This window comes from Pseudonaja textilis, chromosome 4, assembly GCF_049901715.1.
Source record: "Pseudonaja textilis isolate UNSWEBS1 chromosome 4, rPseTex1.2, whole genome shotgun sequence".
In the NCBI taxonomy this organism is placed as follows: domain Eukaryota; kingdom Metazoa; phylum Chordata; class Lepidosauria; order Squamata; family Elapidae; genus Pseudonaja; species Pseudonaja textilis.
In genome coordinates this window covers 39,819,368-39,837,810 of record NC_141993.1, presented here as the reverse complement: position 1 = coordinate 39,837,810, position 18,443 = coordinate 39,819,368, and positions in this window count along the sequence as shown.

Below are 18,443 nucleotides of genomic sequence, written 5' to 3'. Positions count from 1 at the left end.
GAATTTTCCTTCCTCAAAGAGGGCAAAATTGGCTTTGTTTGTTTTGAAGGATGTGAAATACACAATGTTATCACAAAAGAAAGGGTTATTAAGTCTATGGTTTATCTTAAGCACAATGATTTATACATTAAAAGGAAACCCCAAATCATGTGTACAGTTGTGCATAAAAATCCGTCCCAAGTAGCCTTCTTCCTAGTGGTCAACATTGGAACTGAGTTTATGAAATCCACTAACTTCTTTTCTGATGTCCACCAAAATCATCCAGCATTTCTACCAACCAGGGCAAAACTGGCCCTATCATTTTACCAAGAAGAAAATGCAGTGATTTTGATGATGAATTCATATATTTTTTGTTGAATAATAGCATTACAGATTTCAGATATTTTTCTAACACTTACCTCTAAAAGTTGTTGGTTAAAGTCATTTATAAAGAAAGCAGGTTTGCTTTCCACAGTGTTTATCAACAATGATAAAGGGGAAGGTTGGGGTGTGTAGCTGACAGGTAATCATTTTGTTTCTGTAGTTACAGATAAAAAGAACTTGATCTGCCTCCTCATAGGAGGAAGATGCCATAAATAAAAATAAAATGCAGCTAAACAATGAGGGCCAATGGTGGCCAACTAGGTACATGAAACTATCTTGTGCCAAGTCAGACCCTATCATACTATGTCTGTAGCTCATCCTTTTCCAGCTGTGCCTGGAGAGATCATCAGTTAAAGCTGAACCTACAGGTAATCCTTGACTTGCAACACAATTGGAATAGGAATTTCAGATACCAAGTGATGCAGTTGTCAAGCAACACATTGAATAGTTGCATTGCTTAATGATGGCAATCCTGGCAATCCCTTTGCCATCATGAAGTGAATTTTATCAATCACGAGCCAAGGACCAATCCAAGCCATTCTGAGCTTGGTCCCTCCCAACCTCAACTCTCAGTAAGGTAAAGAATTGCATCCGACTCCCTCCATCTTCCCATCTTCCCCCATATCTGTCTGCTCTTGTCAGGCATCGTGCCTTGTGGGTAGCAAGCAGACCCAGCATTGTGTAGCTCTGGGGCTGCTTGCCATGCTTGGTACATGCTGGGAAACCACAACTCCCCAGGCAGTCCCAGCTGCTCTCACCAACATGCACTTGAATCTCCTAACATCCTGAGCTCTGCCTCCCCAATTGACATTCACCATCTTGCTCCCACTGCTGCTGATGTGTGTCCAATGCAACAGCCATAACAGCTGCTGATATGTGTCCAAGGCAACAGCCATAACATCAGGTGCTTCATGCCAAAGCAGCAGTGCACCAAAATGCATTTTGTCTCATGCTTCTGGCTGTTTGTGGCTTGGCTTAGATGCCCCCCCAAAAGCTTTAAGCTAGATGTCTATGGAGATTCTCAGTCATGCAGGTCATGGTTGTCCCAAAGATGCTTTTTTTCAAGAGGCAGCTGGAGTTTCCTGGTTTGCTTTCAAGATGTTTCGCTTTTCATCCAAGAAGGTTCTTCAGCTCTGGATTTAAGCTGTAAGTTCCCCCCCCACCCCCACCAAATACACACAGTATGAAGCCAAGCCAAGCCATGAGGTGCAAAGGAGAGTTTTGAAGAACTGCTGATGCTCGGAGGTTGCTTTACGCTGGATTTTTTTTGCAGCCCATTCCAGTAACTGGGCAGGGCATGCCTCATTGGAGGTGGAAACAGCAAGATGTAAAGGTCAGCTGGGGCGGAGGTAGCAGGGAACCAAAAGGTCATAGATGGTAAAGGATCTGAAGCAGGTTTAAGTGCGGGCAGGCTGCCAATACTCTGAATTTTGACCACAGGCCAATGCAACAGCCATAACATCAGGTGCTAGTTGTTAAGTCCCTTTGTTCAATGCCACTGTAACTATGAACAGTTGCTGAACAAATGGTCATAAGTTGAGAACTACCTGTAATGCTTTTCTGAACTAACTAACTTTCTTCTTGAGAAAGAAACTAAAGCAACTTGTACCTGATTTGCAACATATATTACATTTGGCCAAATTATTGAGGCAGAAATTCTAAAAGTTCCAGTCTGAAACATAAAAATACTGTGAGATGCCAATTCAATTCTTTCTTTATCTAATGTAAGCAATAATGCAATTTTTGAAGGACTTGTTATGCTTGTCCCCACATAAACATGTCTGCTGCCATATTCAGACACAATTCATATACATACACCACTCATCATTGTGTAACTTTCTTGTTGTACTACTTTATGTATTAACCTATATATTAAACACTTTGGTATAAGTTTGCTGCTTGTCTGCTTTTTTAGCTCACTTCACAATGCTCTCCCCTGTAATAACTTTGAAGATGCATTGTAAATATTTATAGACGCTTTGTTTGCTCAAAAGGCATAATGCTTTTAACAGCTGAATGGTGTACAGTAATTTAACATAAGCTTTTTTTTTTTTATCCTGGTTTCATATTACTGTCAAGAAGAAAATCAGTACCTATTGAACTTCTACTACATGCATTTTAACTAAGCACTAATTCTGAAAAAAATCAGAGGCAAATTGATGCAATTACACACAAACAGACACACACAAATACTTATAGTCTCTACAGTGTAACTTTAAACAGATCTTACCATCTTTGGTATGATGAATTTCCCATTCCTAAATTTGGAAGCTGCTGTTTGTAATAACACATCATATTCTATAGAATGATAAGCTCCAGCATTTTTAAAAAAATAGACAACTGCTTCAGCACAATCTTAGGTCTATCTCAAAAGTTTCCCTAATTTCAATCTTATGTCCAGGAGTCCAGACTGGGATCCAGTTCTCATATTGTTTACTAAAAATAAGATTTTTGTCAGGTTTAGTTTGTTTGTCGTGGGAGTCTTATTTATTTGTTTGTTTATTTATTTATTGCATCTGCTCACCATATCTCCCGCATGCCATCATCCATCACCAGTCTCAGCTATCCCAATTTTCTTCAAGCTTACCTCTACTCTGGAAGCCATTCCTGTTGGGAGGATGGCATTCTGCTCTATTCAGAGACACAATACCTAGAACTGGGGGGAATCTGGAATGTCCTTCCTACTCCAGTTAGAAAGCTCTCCAGGGAGTTTGACAAAACTGAGTCCCAGGGAGAAGTGGATTCCTAAATCCTCTCCCCATATTTTCAAGATTCACATAGATCAGTTTCTCTCCAGAAACTCTCTCAAATCAGTCCTTCTACAATGAGCTGATCCTCCAAGGCTCATTTTCCCTTTGTCCCCACTCTGACAAAACCTTCTGCACTTGTAGCCCACTTCTCTCTTCATGTGTTTTCAGGTCAACAGGCTTGTTGGAAATGGAAGTCATTTTGATGCTAAGGTCAATGTGATTTATTCTAGATAAGTATGTACAGGGCTGCTGCTATAAAGCAAAAAGACCTGGAAGGGCACCCATCTTCTGTCTATTTCAAAGTACAATAGGATAAAAGAACAAGATTCTTCCCTATTACCTTGACACAAAAATACAATCCATCAGTATTTTGATATTTTAAAGTTTTGGGGTTTTTTTGCCTCAGTGTTCTATCACTATTATTTTTATTTGCTTATGGTTTTTTCAATAGGGACTGATAACACCTTTGCTAGATAAGTAAACTTAGTTGTCAGAACTAAGGAGAAATTTCCTGGGCGTTAAAACAATTAATCCCTGGAACAATTTGCCTCCAGAAGTTGTGGATACTCCAAATCCTGGAAGTTTTAAAAAAGAGATTGGACAACCATTTATCTGAAATGGTGGGAGTTTCCTGCTTGAGCAGGGGACTGGACTAGAAGACCTCCAAGGTCCCTTCCAATTCTGTTATTCTGTTAAGCACCAGACTTTAAAATTTCTGAAATCAGAAATGGAAGGAGCAGTAATGGTAATTCTTTAATGTTAACGTTAAGATTCCATATATTAATTCAAAGCTTCTTCCATGTCATGCACATCAGAAGTATTCTTACTTCTGGTACTATAAGAGCAGGAAATATTGGCTTGGGATTCTAGGAATTGCTTAATATATAGGGAATTTGGCTGGATAGGACAGAATTATGTCTCTCCTGATCATGGCTTAGCAAATATAATGCTCAAAAACATTCATGCCATCTTGAAGGAGATCAGGAACCCTCTTGTGGGAAAACTGTTTCTATATATAGACATTTCCTCTAGCAGCTCCCTGGGGCCACTGAATTTTCCTTCACTGAAAATAGAGGAATGCAAAAGTGGGAATGGGCAAATGGCCCATTTAGTCCAGGAGCCTAATTGCATTAGATGCCTCTAGGAGATCTGCCAGCAAGAGATGGAGTCACCTCACTTTCCATTCATCTGTTTGTCCCTTCTAATGACTTGCATTAGGCACACACTATTTCTGATTCTGAAATGCACACATGCAGCTATTGTGTGAATAGTAATCATGGCTGTTAACAAAGCCCTTTAAAAATATCTCAGATTACGACTTTGATTAAGTGTGCATCACTTATGGAGCCAGATCCAAAGGACAGATAGATGTGTCTTGTCATAAATGTTAGCACAATATAATACACACTTGATTGCAATATCTCAGAATGGTATATTGCAGTATATTCCACATTCCCGTAAACTCTCAGAATGGAAAGATACTAACGTTCTGATTATGTTCTTCCCCGATGTATGGGCTTTGATATGACTTGTAAAGCTATTGTATTCTTATATAGTATTCTAAGATATGAAAGTCCAATTCCTAGTAGAGTTTTTGAACCCTACATCTGAAGAGCCCCCAACAAAGATGAACCTGGTTATACAGTGCCTCCTGGTGGCCAATATAATGAAAAAACTCACTGTGTTGGCATGGAGTTACCATGGAAAGGAAACTGGAATAGACACATTTTTTTCCTTCCTAGATACTAAAATAATTTCTTGCTTAATAAAGGAGCTTCTCTCTCTCTCTCTCTCTCCCTCCCTCCCTCCCTCCCCCCCCTCTCTCTCTCTCTCCCCACCCTCCTCTCTCTCTCTCTCTGTGCATGTAAGTGTGTTCTTGTAGGAGAATTTCCTGGAAAATGTGCTTTCTTCTCACACATAAAAATAAATTCAAATGCTATTTGGACAAAAGCAATGTTTCTTTTTCCTTTGTCCCTCTTAACTAAGCATCAACAGGTTAAGAAACAAAATTTGCAAGCCTGGGGAAATGGTATATATAGATTTAACGGCAACTCCAGTCTTGGGCACCAACAAGCTATAATTACAATTTAATATTATGTGTAGAGGAGTGGTCTGCATGCTGCTTGAAAAATTGGAGCCTTTTTCAACACTTCTGAACCTTCTGCATCCTCTATTGGACTCCAACTTGCTCGGCACAATGTTTTCCAACTGAGACAAACGTGATACAAATAAGAACAATGAGATCAGCAACAATCTCGCTTTAACCACCACAAACAAAGGGGCTAATTGGAGTACATCAAGCCCCAATGCAGTCTGCACCAGTGGTTAGCCTGGGAAGCAGGGAAGAGAATGGGTTCTTCAGACTTCGCCAAAGGGCCTTTTTCCTTGTGAATATGTGGATAGCCTTTGCCACAGGGATGAACTGCAAATGCAGTGTCATCATTTATTTATAATAATATCCATTGAAGCAAAAATGACAAAGTGAGAGTTTGAAACAGTGAAATAGATATTAAGTTATTTATACAGTTTAGTCTGGCTCCCTCCCTCCCTTCCTTGATGTTCATTAATGGAAAAGAACAAGGGTGCTTAGTATAGTTCCAAAAGTATTTGTGGAAAATGGGAAAACGAATCAGAACCAGAAAAGGGGAAGTAGTAGCAAGAGGATAGGAAAAAAAGAGAGGGAATGACTATAGATCCACTTAGGGTTGCTTTAGCTGTGCCCACTTTGGAAGTCAAAAAATTAGCCCTGGCAGAATTTACTCTTGAATATAGAAAAAAGGTTGTATCCAAGTATAATGAAAACTTGATTTATAACTCCTCCACGTAATAGACTTTCCATTCAGTGGATCAGTTTGGCTGTGATTTATGTCATGTATGTAATGATGAGATCATTATGCTAATGTTAGAATGCGCATTGCTTATGGATGATGTCATTATGCAAAGAACACGATGGAGATGCTATCATTTCCTCAGTGACATCGCTACATGATGAATAAAACACCTGTTGCTTGCTTAAGGATATTGTCATACAAGTGACAAAAAGTATGCAAGTAATGTCATTTGCTTCATGACATGTCATCATGCTCAATGTAAAATTGTGCAGTGACTTAATCTTTGCATTTACAGATTTTAGCTAATAATGGAGCCCCCTCCCACTTCGAATGAAGTTTCATGGTCTGTATATTACATTGGGATCTGTATATGGCTAGGCCCATGTACAGATTGCTGATGATATGGAGTACAGGTAAGTCCTTGACTTACGACCACAATTGGGCCCAAAACTTCTGTTGCTAAGCGAGACATTTGTTAAGTGAGTTTGCTCCAATTTACAACCTTTCTTGCCACAGCTGTTAAGTGAATCACTGAACTTGTTAAGTGAGTCACACGATTGTTAAGTGAATCTGGCTTCCCCATCGACTTTGCTTGTCAGAAGGCTGCAAAAGCTAAATCAAACACGTAGCATCATGAAGCAAATGACACTACTTGCATAATTTTTGTCACTTGTGTGACAATATTACATTTTGTCACATGCATCACAATATCTCGGGAACACTGCGACCATCATAAATATGAATCAATTGTGAAGTGTCTGAATTTTGATCATGTGATGATGGGGATGCTGCAATGGTCATGGGTGTGAATGGTCATAAGTCATTTTTTTCAGTATCATTGTAAGTTTGAATGGCCACTAAAGGAGCTGTTGTAAGTTGAGGATTACCTGTATTACCTGTAGTTTAGCGTGGGGGGGGGCAGTGTGCAAGCAGCATTTCCAGGTTTTCTTAAAAGTAGGTAAAAACTTCCAGATGTTGACCTCAATTCCACGTGACCTCAGTTCCTAGTGGCCTAATACCTCCAGGTGCAACAGTATAGAAAGTGTTTGGTCATTGTCTGCTTCCTGGATGTTGTTTCAATTTTTCAGCCACGCTTGCAGTCTTCCTATTCCTTTCCAAAAATTAATTAGATATGACATTGCTTATCTTTTTAATCCAGGCAAGTCTGATATAGCTGGAAGGACTTGTGTGATGTTCTAGAAGGGTTTTCTAGCCAAGGTCAGAATTACTGAACAGATGGACTGGTGATCATATGAAAGCAAGGAATATTTCAACTGATCAGGAAGAATAATGAATATTATTAATTCTAGAAAATGTTAATTTGAGTTATTGATCAGTAAACAACTTTCTTTATAGTGATAATAGAACAACAAACCTATACGTCAAAGACAGAATTTAGGAAGGCAGATGATATTGCTTCTGGTCTCAGGTTTCTGGAAAAGATGCATTTTAACATTTAGCATGCAACATATCTAAAGAAAGGGGCAGGGTTTTAATCTCACAATTTTAAGCAACGTTTTTGGACTCCCCCTGATCCAGTGCAGACATGCTTGTTAACATGTACAAGGTGTCATTGTTGTTGTTGTTGTTGTTGTGGTTGTTGTTGTTGTTGTTGTTGTTGTTGTTACTATTCTAGGCATTATATTTGTGCATTGATCCAGATGGAATACTGATGACTTGGCAGTCTGGCTTCTAGTCAATCAATTCAGCTTCACAGTCGGAGTAGGTGGAATGAAGATTGCCCAAACTTTTGATACTAGCAGACAATTTTCCCATTCACAATGGAACATTTCTGAATATAGTAGGTAGAATTGAAACCTCAACCTTAAACAGTCTGCTTTAAGTAAATCATGTGTTCCTGCAGTGCCCCCTTGTGACCATGTGTGTTTTGATTTTTAACAGCCAGAAACACTCCTGCAAGCAACCAGTTTCACAATTGATAGCTGAAACTACTATGAGGCTTCATTATAGTTATTAGTAAACTCCTGGTCTATTTTAAAAAATGTTTAAAAGCTTAAAGAGCCCTGGGTTAAACACAGACATCATCTATGCCTTTTTATCTGCCCGTCTTTTGATTTATGTATTACAGTTTGGAGAAAATCATCAATTTAAAGCAAGTGGAAAAATTAACCTGAAATATGAACTGACTGATAATTGTTAATAAATTTCTCCCTTCTTTTCTACAGTTCTCTGCATTAGATGAACTGAAGGCAAATAAGACCACAAGTTGGCTACAAGCAACCCGCACTTGGCTTCTATTATAAAAACAAAATATATAATTCAAAACACTCATTATTTGCAGCATGCTTCAGGGCAACGATCCAGCCCAAATTATTATATTAAACAAAATAGCAATGATGTAGGTAGATGACAGCTCTTTAATCATTTGAGTCTAATGGACTGGCCACTGAGCTAACTATTTTTTATGTGTGCAAACGTTTGATGATATGGATTCCAGAAGGATCAGTCTTTGTGAATTGCAGCAGCTGAGTTTTAGGACAACTGCAGGTAAGTCTGCAGTTGTCCTAAACAATAACAGTTTCCTCCTGGGAAACTGTTCCCCAACTGTGTGTTTTTCAAACAATAAAAATGTTACATGAAGCAAATTGAAGCAAATAGCCACACAATTATCACCTGCCAAACTCATTCATCTCTTGTATTAAAGTGTTGTCTTAGAATTATTGGTAGATTTCTTATCACTGTATAAAGGTGCTTCGTGTACCTTTCATTAGGGGATGTATCCTGCAGTAATGGCTTTGGACAGCAAACACCAGGGAAAAAGGCCACAACTGGGAAACATTTAGACATGCAGCTGCTCCCCACCATGTCAACTCCTTTTCTGGTGGAAGGAACTGAAGTCCTGAAACATCCTGAAACATCATGAAGTGAAGCACACAACCAGAATGTACCATCACTCCTCATGAAATACCATCCAAAGGACTCCATACTGCTAAATCCAGATAACAGCTTACAAAATGGTTGCTCATCTGAATTTTTGCAGAGCAAGAACTGTTCCAGGACCAATTAGTTTCTCTGTTAAATAATCATTTCAGCCTGCACAAATGACCTGAATGTTTTATAATGATTATACAGTTTTATAATGATTATACTGTTTTATTATCAGTGATTTTTGTTTTGTTTCACTGGTGATTTTATTTTATTTTTACTTTTATTTATGATTCTAAAAAAGCAGATTTTGTAGCTTCAGGGCTGATGGAAGTCATGGTGCAGTGAATTTCTCCTTCTCTGCCCTCAGCCCAAGAGTGGACCAAAGAGCCATCAAATTGTTTTGGGGTCTGAAGCCAAACATGCCACAAGCATTTCTTATCTTCTCAGGCAGCAACAATTGACTCAAAAACTGACAACATAATTATACAACCGACCACTTTCTGCCTTTTCATTAGGCCGGGTGCCTCAGGTTACTACCTTATTTTGCCTAATGGGAAAGGTGCTGAGTAACCTTACATTTCTAAAGAGATTAACAGTTCATATCCTCAACAGTCTGGTTTCTGGCTTGTCCTTGCCATTGAGAGGGCATTTGCTGTTAGCTGGTTTAGCTGGAGTTGGCTAGGCAGGTCCTCTCTCCAATCATTTGGCCATCAGGAGCTTGGAGCATCCTCCATAGCTTTTCCAGAACGCTTAAAAGGAATATATCATGGAGATATATTTTAAAGGGTCTTCTTGCATTCTTGAGGATAGGTTTTCACATAGTGGTATTCTTCCCAATGGCCTCTTGCTTCCTTTCACTTCATTGTTTAACATCTCTGTTCAATATTTAAGAAAAACTCACATGGAAAGGCATGGTATAATAGTCTGCTCCATTCTTCCTTTCTATCTAGGATCAAAGAACATATCACTATCACCAACAGTTTCCTTAGATTGTCAATATCTTAGCTTTATGGGATGAACATCAACACCATATTGTTTGAAAGCAATGGAAAGCAATTAGCAATTATTACAGGTAGTTCCTCAGAAGCCATGATATCCTAATGCATGGGTGTCAAACTCAAGGCTCGTGGGTTGGATTTGCCCCGCAATGAGGTCAGATCTGGCCCCTGTGGCCATCCTGGAAACTGTAAGGGGCCAGCCCATGTTGCTTTGGCCTGGCCTACACCATCCCAGCATGTGTGCATGCCTACAGGAGGAGGTGGGCACATACACTCACAGGCCCAGTTCTCCGCCAATGTGTGCATGGCAACAAAGCAGTCTGTGGGATTACAGTAAAAAAAAAAAATAGTTCAGACCTTCCAACTTCAACCTACCTGATATTGACTGGACTCTAAACTAATGTACAACTGAACCATACACGCAACCTTCTACAATGCTGTTACAAATCTGGGACTGGAACAACTAGTAACCAACAATACTAGACTAAACAACTGCCTCGATCTCATCTTCTGCAATAGTTTGAATTTAATTTATGGAATACAAACTAAAGAACCCTTTTCCAACAGTGACCACAATATGATTGACTTTTGTCTCAACATACGCCCACACAAAAATCATCACAATGATGTAATCCCCAATTATAACTTCAAAAAAGGCAACTATGATCTTATAGACAATGATCTCTTATCCCTTGATTGGCAATCTCTATTCACTGGATGCAATACTGTTGAAGACCATTACAACATGTTTTTACTTGAAGTCAAAAGAGTCATCAAACTATATGTACCAACAACAACTCCCCCCCTCCCCCAAAAAACAGATTACCCATAACAATAAGGAAACTTCAATCCAAAAAGAGATCACTCTGGTGGAAAAACAAATCTGGTCATGTTGCCAACTTCAAAAGCCAACACAAAAATTTATGCCACCAGATAAAGACTGAATGCACCAATTATCACATTAAACAAGAGGAAAACCTTCTACACACCAATTCCACCTGCTCTTTTTACAATGTTGTAAACAACAAACTAAAAGACTCAAGGTCCATCCCACCCCTGATAGGACCTAATGGTAAAGACTGCAACGATGACACCATTAAAGCCAACATCTTTAACACATTCTTTGGCTCAGTATTTGTAAATAGCAATGGATCATGCCCAGTATTTCCTAGCCGAACCAAAGAAAACTACAATGATCTAATACATATTGATTTTACAGAAGACAATGTTGAAAAAGCACTGCGCAATCTAAAACCATCTCTATCTATTGGACCAGGCGGAATATGTGCCTACTTCTTAAAAAAGCTATCCACTGCCATAAAAGAACCTCTAAGTATAATCTTTGAAAAATCTTTCAGGACCAGCTCCTTGCCGAACCTATGGTCACAAGCCACGGTCATCCCCATCTTCAAAAAGGGAGACCCCAGCCTAGTTGAAAATTACAGACCAATCTCCTTATGCTGCTTCACCTGTAAAGTCATGGAATCAATTATTAACCAATCCATTATCCTCCACTTAGAGACAAACAACCTACTCTCTAATGAACAATTTGGTTTCAGAAAAAAACTATCCTCTAATCTGCAACTCTTACACTGCAAAAACATATAGACTACACAACTGGATCAGGACAAAACAATAGACGCAATTTACATAGACTTCTGTAAAGCCTTTGATTCAATGGTACACGACAAACTACTCCTAAAACTAAAATCTTATGGTATCTCTGGACAACTGCATAACTGGATAGAAGCATTCCTGTCAAACAGACAACAAATGGTCAAAATTTGGAGTGTCCTATCAAATTCTGTACCTGTCAATAGTGGTGTCCCCCAAGGCAGTGTTTTAGGGCCAACTCTCTCTAAATGACCTCTGTGATCATATAAAGAGCAATTGTGTTCTCTTTGCTGATGATGTAAAGCTGTTCAATACCACAGACAATACTGCTACCCTTCAAAAAGATCTTGACTATGTATCAGAATGGTCAAACAAATGGCAACTAATAAATGCTCTGTCTTACATATTGGCAAAAAAATATATCAGAAAATAAAATACAAGCTGAATAGTGAAGACCTTGTTGATGATCCAAACTCTGTAAAGGACCTTGGAATACTCATCTCTCATGATCTAAGTGCTAGAGCCCACTGTAACTACATAGCCAAAAAGGCATTAAGAGTTGTTAACCTAATCCTCATAGCTTTTTCTCTGGTAATATCACACTACTAACTAGAGCATACAAAACATTTGCTAGACCAATACTTGAATACAGCTCATCAGTCTGGAACCCACATTACGTATCTGATACTAGCACAGTTGAGAAAGTCCAGAAATATTTCACAAGAAGAGTTCTCCACTCCTCTACTCATTGTAGAATACCTTATGCCACCAGACTTGAAATTCTAGACCTAGAAAACCTTGAATTATGCCGTCTTCGGTCTGACCTAAGTATGGTATATAAAATCATACATTGCAATGACTTACCTGTCAATGAATACTTCAGCTTCAACCATTACAACACAAGAGCAACAATAGATACAAACTCAAGGTTAACTGCACCAAACTTGATTGCAGGAAATACGACTTCAGCAACAGAGTGGTCAATGTTTGGAATACTCTACCTGACTCTGTGGTTTCTTCCCCAAACCTCCAAAACTTTAATCTTAGACTGTCTACTATTGACCTCACCCCCATCCTTTAAGGCCTGTAGGGGGCATGCATAAGCGCACCAATCTTGCCTATTGTCCCTGTCCTATTGTTTCTTTTTATTTTTCTTATAAGTATCTATCTCATATATTCAAAACTATGTTTATTATTATACCTGTATCTTGTAAGTGATTGACAAATCAAATCAAATAAATAAATAAATAAATAAAAATAAACCTCATGAGATCTTTTTTTTTTTCATGAGAAGTTGGAAGGTCTGAATTTTTTTTTTTTACTGTAGTCCCACAGACTACCTTAGTTGCCCTTCACATGGCAGTGGTGAACAGAGCTGGAAAGCAGGTTAGTGAAGGGATGTAGCTATGCTTGGGGAGGGGATGAGGGTTTGGTGTGGGAGCGCTTCTGACTCAGCCACTTCCCCTCTTTCTTCTCCCTGTTCCTCCTCCTCCTTTAGACAGAAGCTGCACCTTTCATCTGTCCATTACAGTGCAATGCCTGGGATTTACTTTAACAGTGGCGGGACTTGGAGGATGGTCAATCCACATTTGTGGTGCAGCAGAGAAGGCAGAAGGTAACCCCCCCACAACAGACCAGATCAGCCTGGTGGAGGTGGGGTGGGAAACCAAGTGGCACTGAAAACAGCTGAAGGCACACTGGCTGTAGCTGCCCCTCCCCCTGCCTCACCTCACCTCATCCCATGGAATGATCCTCCCACTCCTTGCTCCACCTATCAGAGACCCCTGGATTCCCTCACAACCCTGCCTGGCTGCCACTGGCACCACCCATGTGGCATCAAGCTGGCCAGGCCTGCGTGCCACACCCAGTCATCCATGGCCACCCCAGCCAGGCCCCTTCTCTCCCTCCCCGGCCTCTGGCAGACAACCACAATGCTGATCCGGCCCTCAGTGAAATCAAGTTTGACACCCCTGTCCTAGTGCCTGACCATTTAACAACCTATTTTCTGGGTTCTGCACCATTTCAAGGGCTGAAAGGTGCATGTAGATATACCATTGCAAGTTGGAGCAAGATGCAATCATTCTGATTCTGTATTATTGTAGTATCTGTCTTATTTTTTTCCAATGGAATATTTTTTAAAGTCAGGTTACAGCCAAAGAAAGATTACAACAGGAAAATTATTTGCCATGGTGCAGATATTCTCCTTGCCACAACCACCACATTTAATTCCCTAACTAGGCTTTCCCTATTTTCCTTTCTAAAGACCATTCTGTGTCATGTTGGAATGGTTGCTCCTTGTTTCATAAATTCTTTTAGAGGGGGAAAGAAACCCTAATGCATATGTATAAACAATGAATATAGAAACATGAGCACTTAATGCTTGAAATACAGCCGCCAAATATAATAAGCAACCAAGAGCCTCATTGATAAAATAATACAAGGAGAGTTGTTATTGATTATCTAAAAGCTTTTCAGCAATCAGAGAAAGAGCTTCCTAACTTTGGTGATCCAAGGAACTGAACACATTATAATTCTGCACTTCCCTGTAGAATTAATTGAATTACATTTGTCTACAAACCATTGTTCTCTCTACTTAAAATAATGTTTTCAGAGTAGCACATCTTTACACAATAAAACAAAACAAACTTTTAAAATAAATCTAGACTTTATTAATATGGTGGGTGACAATGGAGACATCTAACAAGAATATCTGCAAGCCAACAAAGAAGTTCAGAGAGTACTAAGTCCTCCATATGGACATGGCCAAACCACTACCAATAAAGGTTTACTTCACCATCTCAAAAACCCATAGTCTTCTCATGACTAATTTTTTGATCTTGGAATGCTGGATGAAGATAAGTGTGGCTGTCATTTAAGAATATTTTAATATAATGGGAAAAACTATTGAAGATGGTCAATAGTTGCATTCAAGTTATGAAATACTTTGTCCTATGAAATACAGTTGATTGTGATTGTTTCCTGCTGGCTCTTGAAACTAATTTAATTCTGGTTCTCTGATAACATGGTATGGTAATACTTTTGTAAATGAAGTTTCAATCATCCAGGCCAAAAGTATCTTAAAATATTAAATCATGGGAACTAGACCAAAGTTGATGTTTTGTTACTTATCCAAATAATTTCTTCAGTCAAAATGAAAATCTGGGTGGGCAGAGAGTTCCCCTGCCATCTGTATGGCAAGAGTTGGTTCTTTCCAACAGCTATCTGACTTTCTGACTCTGCCAAATTTTCATTTTAGCAGAAGAAATTATTTGGATGACTAATGAAACCTATGTTTTAATAAACTTTGGTCCAATTGCCATGATTTAACCTTTTAAGATCATAGTTTAGTGTTTTGGTTTTAACTATCAATGCATATTGTTTATGATTGTTTCATGATGTTGCTTTTGTGTCTTTTGCTCATAATTAGAAAAATTTTGTAAGCTAAATTTATTTATTTAGTGTATGGCAAAAAATGTTCAAAAGCATATTACAGCTACATTCTCAAACAGCAAATATGAAATTACTTTCACTTGTTAACAAATTCAAAGATAGATTATATAGTAATGGTTGATGGAGTTGCATACAGAAAGTCTCTGGGGTTTCCCTGATATACACACAGAGGACACTGTTCCATAATATGTCGCACTGTTTAGGAGCATCATTGCTTCATTCCAAAGAGGAGAGCTTTCCGCATTTATGGAGGAGACAAGAATACCTGCCATGCTGAGTCCTCATCCTATTGAAGATTATGGGTTAAAATTGAATCCTTTTGGTTAAGTTGTAAAGTAGGGAATGTTGTGACACTCTGGAGGAGCAGAAGAGGACCATTCTTATGTCCAGGCCTGAAGCAGATTGAAGATGTTATTCAGTAAGTTTCTGGTGTGTCCTAATAGGTAAATGCCTGGAGCTGTTTATAGCATCAGTAATATCTGCATTGATTGCAGGTGAATATTATTAATTATTTTCTTATACTCTCATAGTAGAGCATTTTCCTCTCATAGATGAGGTGGCTCAAAGCTGGTAATCAAAAAGTGGGGGTTAGATCTTGTTGGGTCCGATATGTTGCACATAGTGCAATTCAACTATGTGTTAATTGATTGGGCAAAAAATGTTCTGCTGTTGAAAAGATGAGTCCAAGAACTGAAGATTGCAAGATAAAAGCCAAGGAACCTCAGATAGAACCGTACAGTTTTTGCAGGATGCTGTTTCTTGCTCACAGTTTGGCTGCAGGCTGCAGGTGTTCTCTGAAGGGCAATGTTCTGCTAAGAGTAACAACTAGGTATTATGGGCATTTGTTATGAGTCAGAAGAGCATTCTCACATTGTACACTTAGTTCATGGTGGGCCATCTTGTTGAGATGGAAGCATATTACTTCAGTCTTACTTCAGTTTGGCTGAAATCTCCATTTGCAAAAATACTGTTGTAAGATAGCTAGGTCAGCCGTCAATTTTCTTCAGTATATTCCATGGACTTTTCTATATGATTAATGCCAGAGGTGGTACTCAGCAGTTTCTGACCAGTTCTGGAGAACCGGTAGTGGAAATTTTGAGTAGTTTGGAGAACCACCTCTGACTGGAGATTTTACAGTATCCTCCCCTGCCACGCCCACCAAGCCATGCCCACAGAATCGGTAGTAAATAAATTTGAATCCCACCACTGATTAATGCCCAATCATCTGCATACCCAAATTTTATGGAATGAATTTTCAGGTTAAATTTTCAGATTAAATTGACTATATATAAGTTGAACAAGAGCAGTGCTAATACAAATCCTTGGAGTAGGCTGTTGTTGACTATCTTTTCATTACTAATATGTTTCCCATAATTACACAGAACTTCCTATTGGTGAACATGCTATATATGAATTGAGTGGTTTTCTTATAAAAACCTACTTGCTCAACAGACACATTTTCAAGTAGGACTGGACTAATCCTGTTGCAGGAGTCTTTCCAGTAATTTATATTACCATACTCAAAAGAGCAACTGGTCGGTAGCTCTAAGATTTGATTTTGGGTTTACCTAGCTGAAGGATAGCGATGATCCATTTCATAGATCCATTTCATGAGCCAAGGGATGGACCGTAACTGCAAAATATGAGAATAAAATTGTACTAGCCATGTTCCTGCATGTTTCCCAGTATGTAGTAAGAATTCTGGCTAAACTGAATTGTGCTTTAAGACTAGGCTGGGATACAGTAAATAAATTACAAAAATTAAGGACAGCTCTTATATATTTTTCTTGCTTACTAAACTGATATAAAGTTGGGGAAAATTTCACCCAACCATATACTTGGGGGTAATTTTATATAAGGAATACATTCTAACTCATGTATGTTCAGGATGCAGAAGTTTTGCATAGAGCAAATGCCTCAATAGTAAACTGGTAAAGACTTTAAACAGACAATTGAGAGAGAATTGGCCTTTTTCTTTAAAGAAAACACAAAAGAGGATACATCATTACAGAACATCTGGGACACGATGAAGGCTTATACAGGAGGCTTGATAATGGACAAGAGGCTTGATAATACAAGCAAAAGAAATATAAAACAGAAAAAAGCTTTTAAAATATTGGAAGATGGCTACAGGAAGAACTACAGAAATTTCCACAAAAAAAGGACATTAAAATTAAAATGGACATAACTAAACATAAAATGGGGCTAATGGAAAAAGAAGAAATAGCACAAAAAATAAAAAATGCTAAGCAGAACTATTTTGAAGATGCAAACAAACCAGGCAGACGGTTAGTATATAGATTGAGAAAGGAAAGAGACTTGAGAAGGATAAATCAATTGATAAATGAACAGGGAAATGTATGCTATGGAAATGCAGAGAAGAAAAAAATTATTCAAGATTATTATGGAAAACTGTACCATCAAGAGAATGTTTAGGAAGAAAGAATTCAACAATACTTACAGAAAGCAAATTTGCCTCAGATACCCAAAGTTATTGAAATAATGTATGAAAGTAACATAACAATAATGGAATTAACAGAAGCTTTAAAAAAGCAAAACATCTGGAAAGCACCAGGTCCCGACGGTTTGCCAGTGGAATTTTATAAGACATTCCAGGAAACACTGATATTCAAGAAGCATTGTTTCTAAACTGGGAGAAGATAAAAAAGCAATATTATTTTAAAATTCCACTGTGGTTATCTACTATTGAAGCTTTTTCCTATCCAATAATATGTAAAAAGGAACAAACAGTTAGATATGGTGAGATATTGAATGAAAAGGGTGAACTTAAATCTATGAAAGTGTTGGAAGAACAAGGTGTAAAAATGAATTGGTTTTCATATTTGCAAATACAAACTAGATTAGATAAAGATGTTAAAACAGAAGGTCCCTATGATAAGTTGACTGATTTAGATAACATTTTGGCAGGTACTGATGAAAAAGTAATAAAAAAACTTTATGGACATTTGCTAGAGTTTAAATTAGAATAAGAACAAGTAAAAGAAACTATGATTGCATGGGGGAAAAATTTGGATATGGGATTGACTTAGATAAATGGCAAAAATTGTGGTCTCAAAATTATAAAATGACAATGTCAACTGCATATAAAGAAAATTTGTATAAGATGTTTTACAGGTGGCACTTACCCCCGACGAGAATTGCAAGGATGTTCAAGAATAAATCAGACAAATGTTGGAAATGTCATCAGATACCTGGTTCATATTACTATATGTGGTGGACATGCTCGGATGCAAAAAGATATTGGACTATAATCCACACATGGTTGGAAAAAATGACAAAACAACACATAGACTTTAAATCTGATATTTTTATTGGGAATTGTACCGGAAATATATTGTAAAGAATTGAAATATTTGATTGTAAATGTTTTAACAGCAGCTAGAATTGTATTTGCTAAGAATTGGAAAAATGAAAAAATACCTATGCAGGAGGAAATTATTAAGAAAATCATGGACTGTGCCGAAATGAGTAAATTGACATTTGAAATTAGAGAACAAGAGGATAACCAATTTTATATGATATGGGAT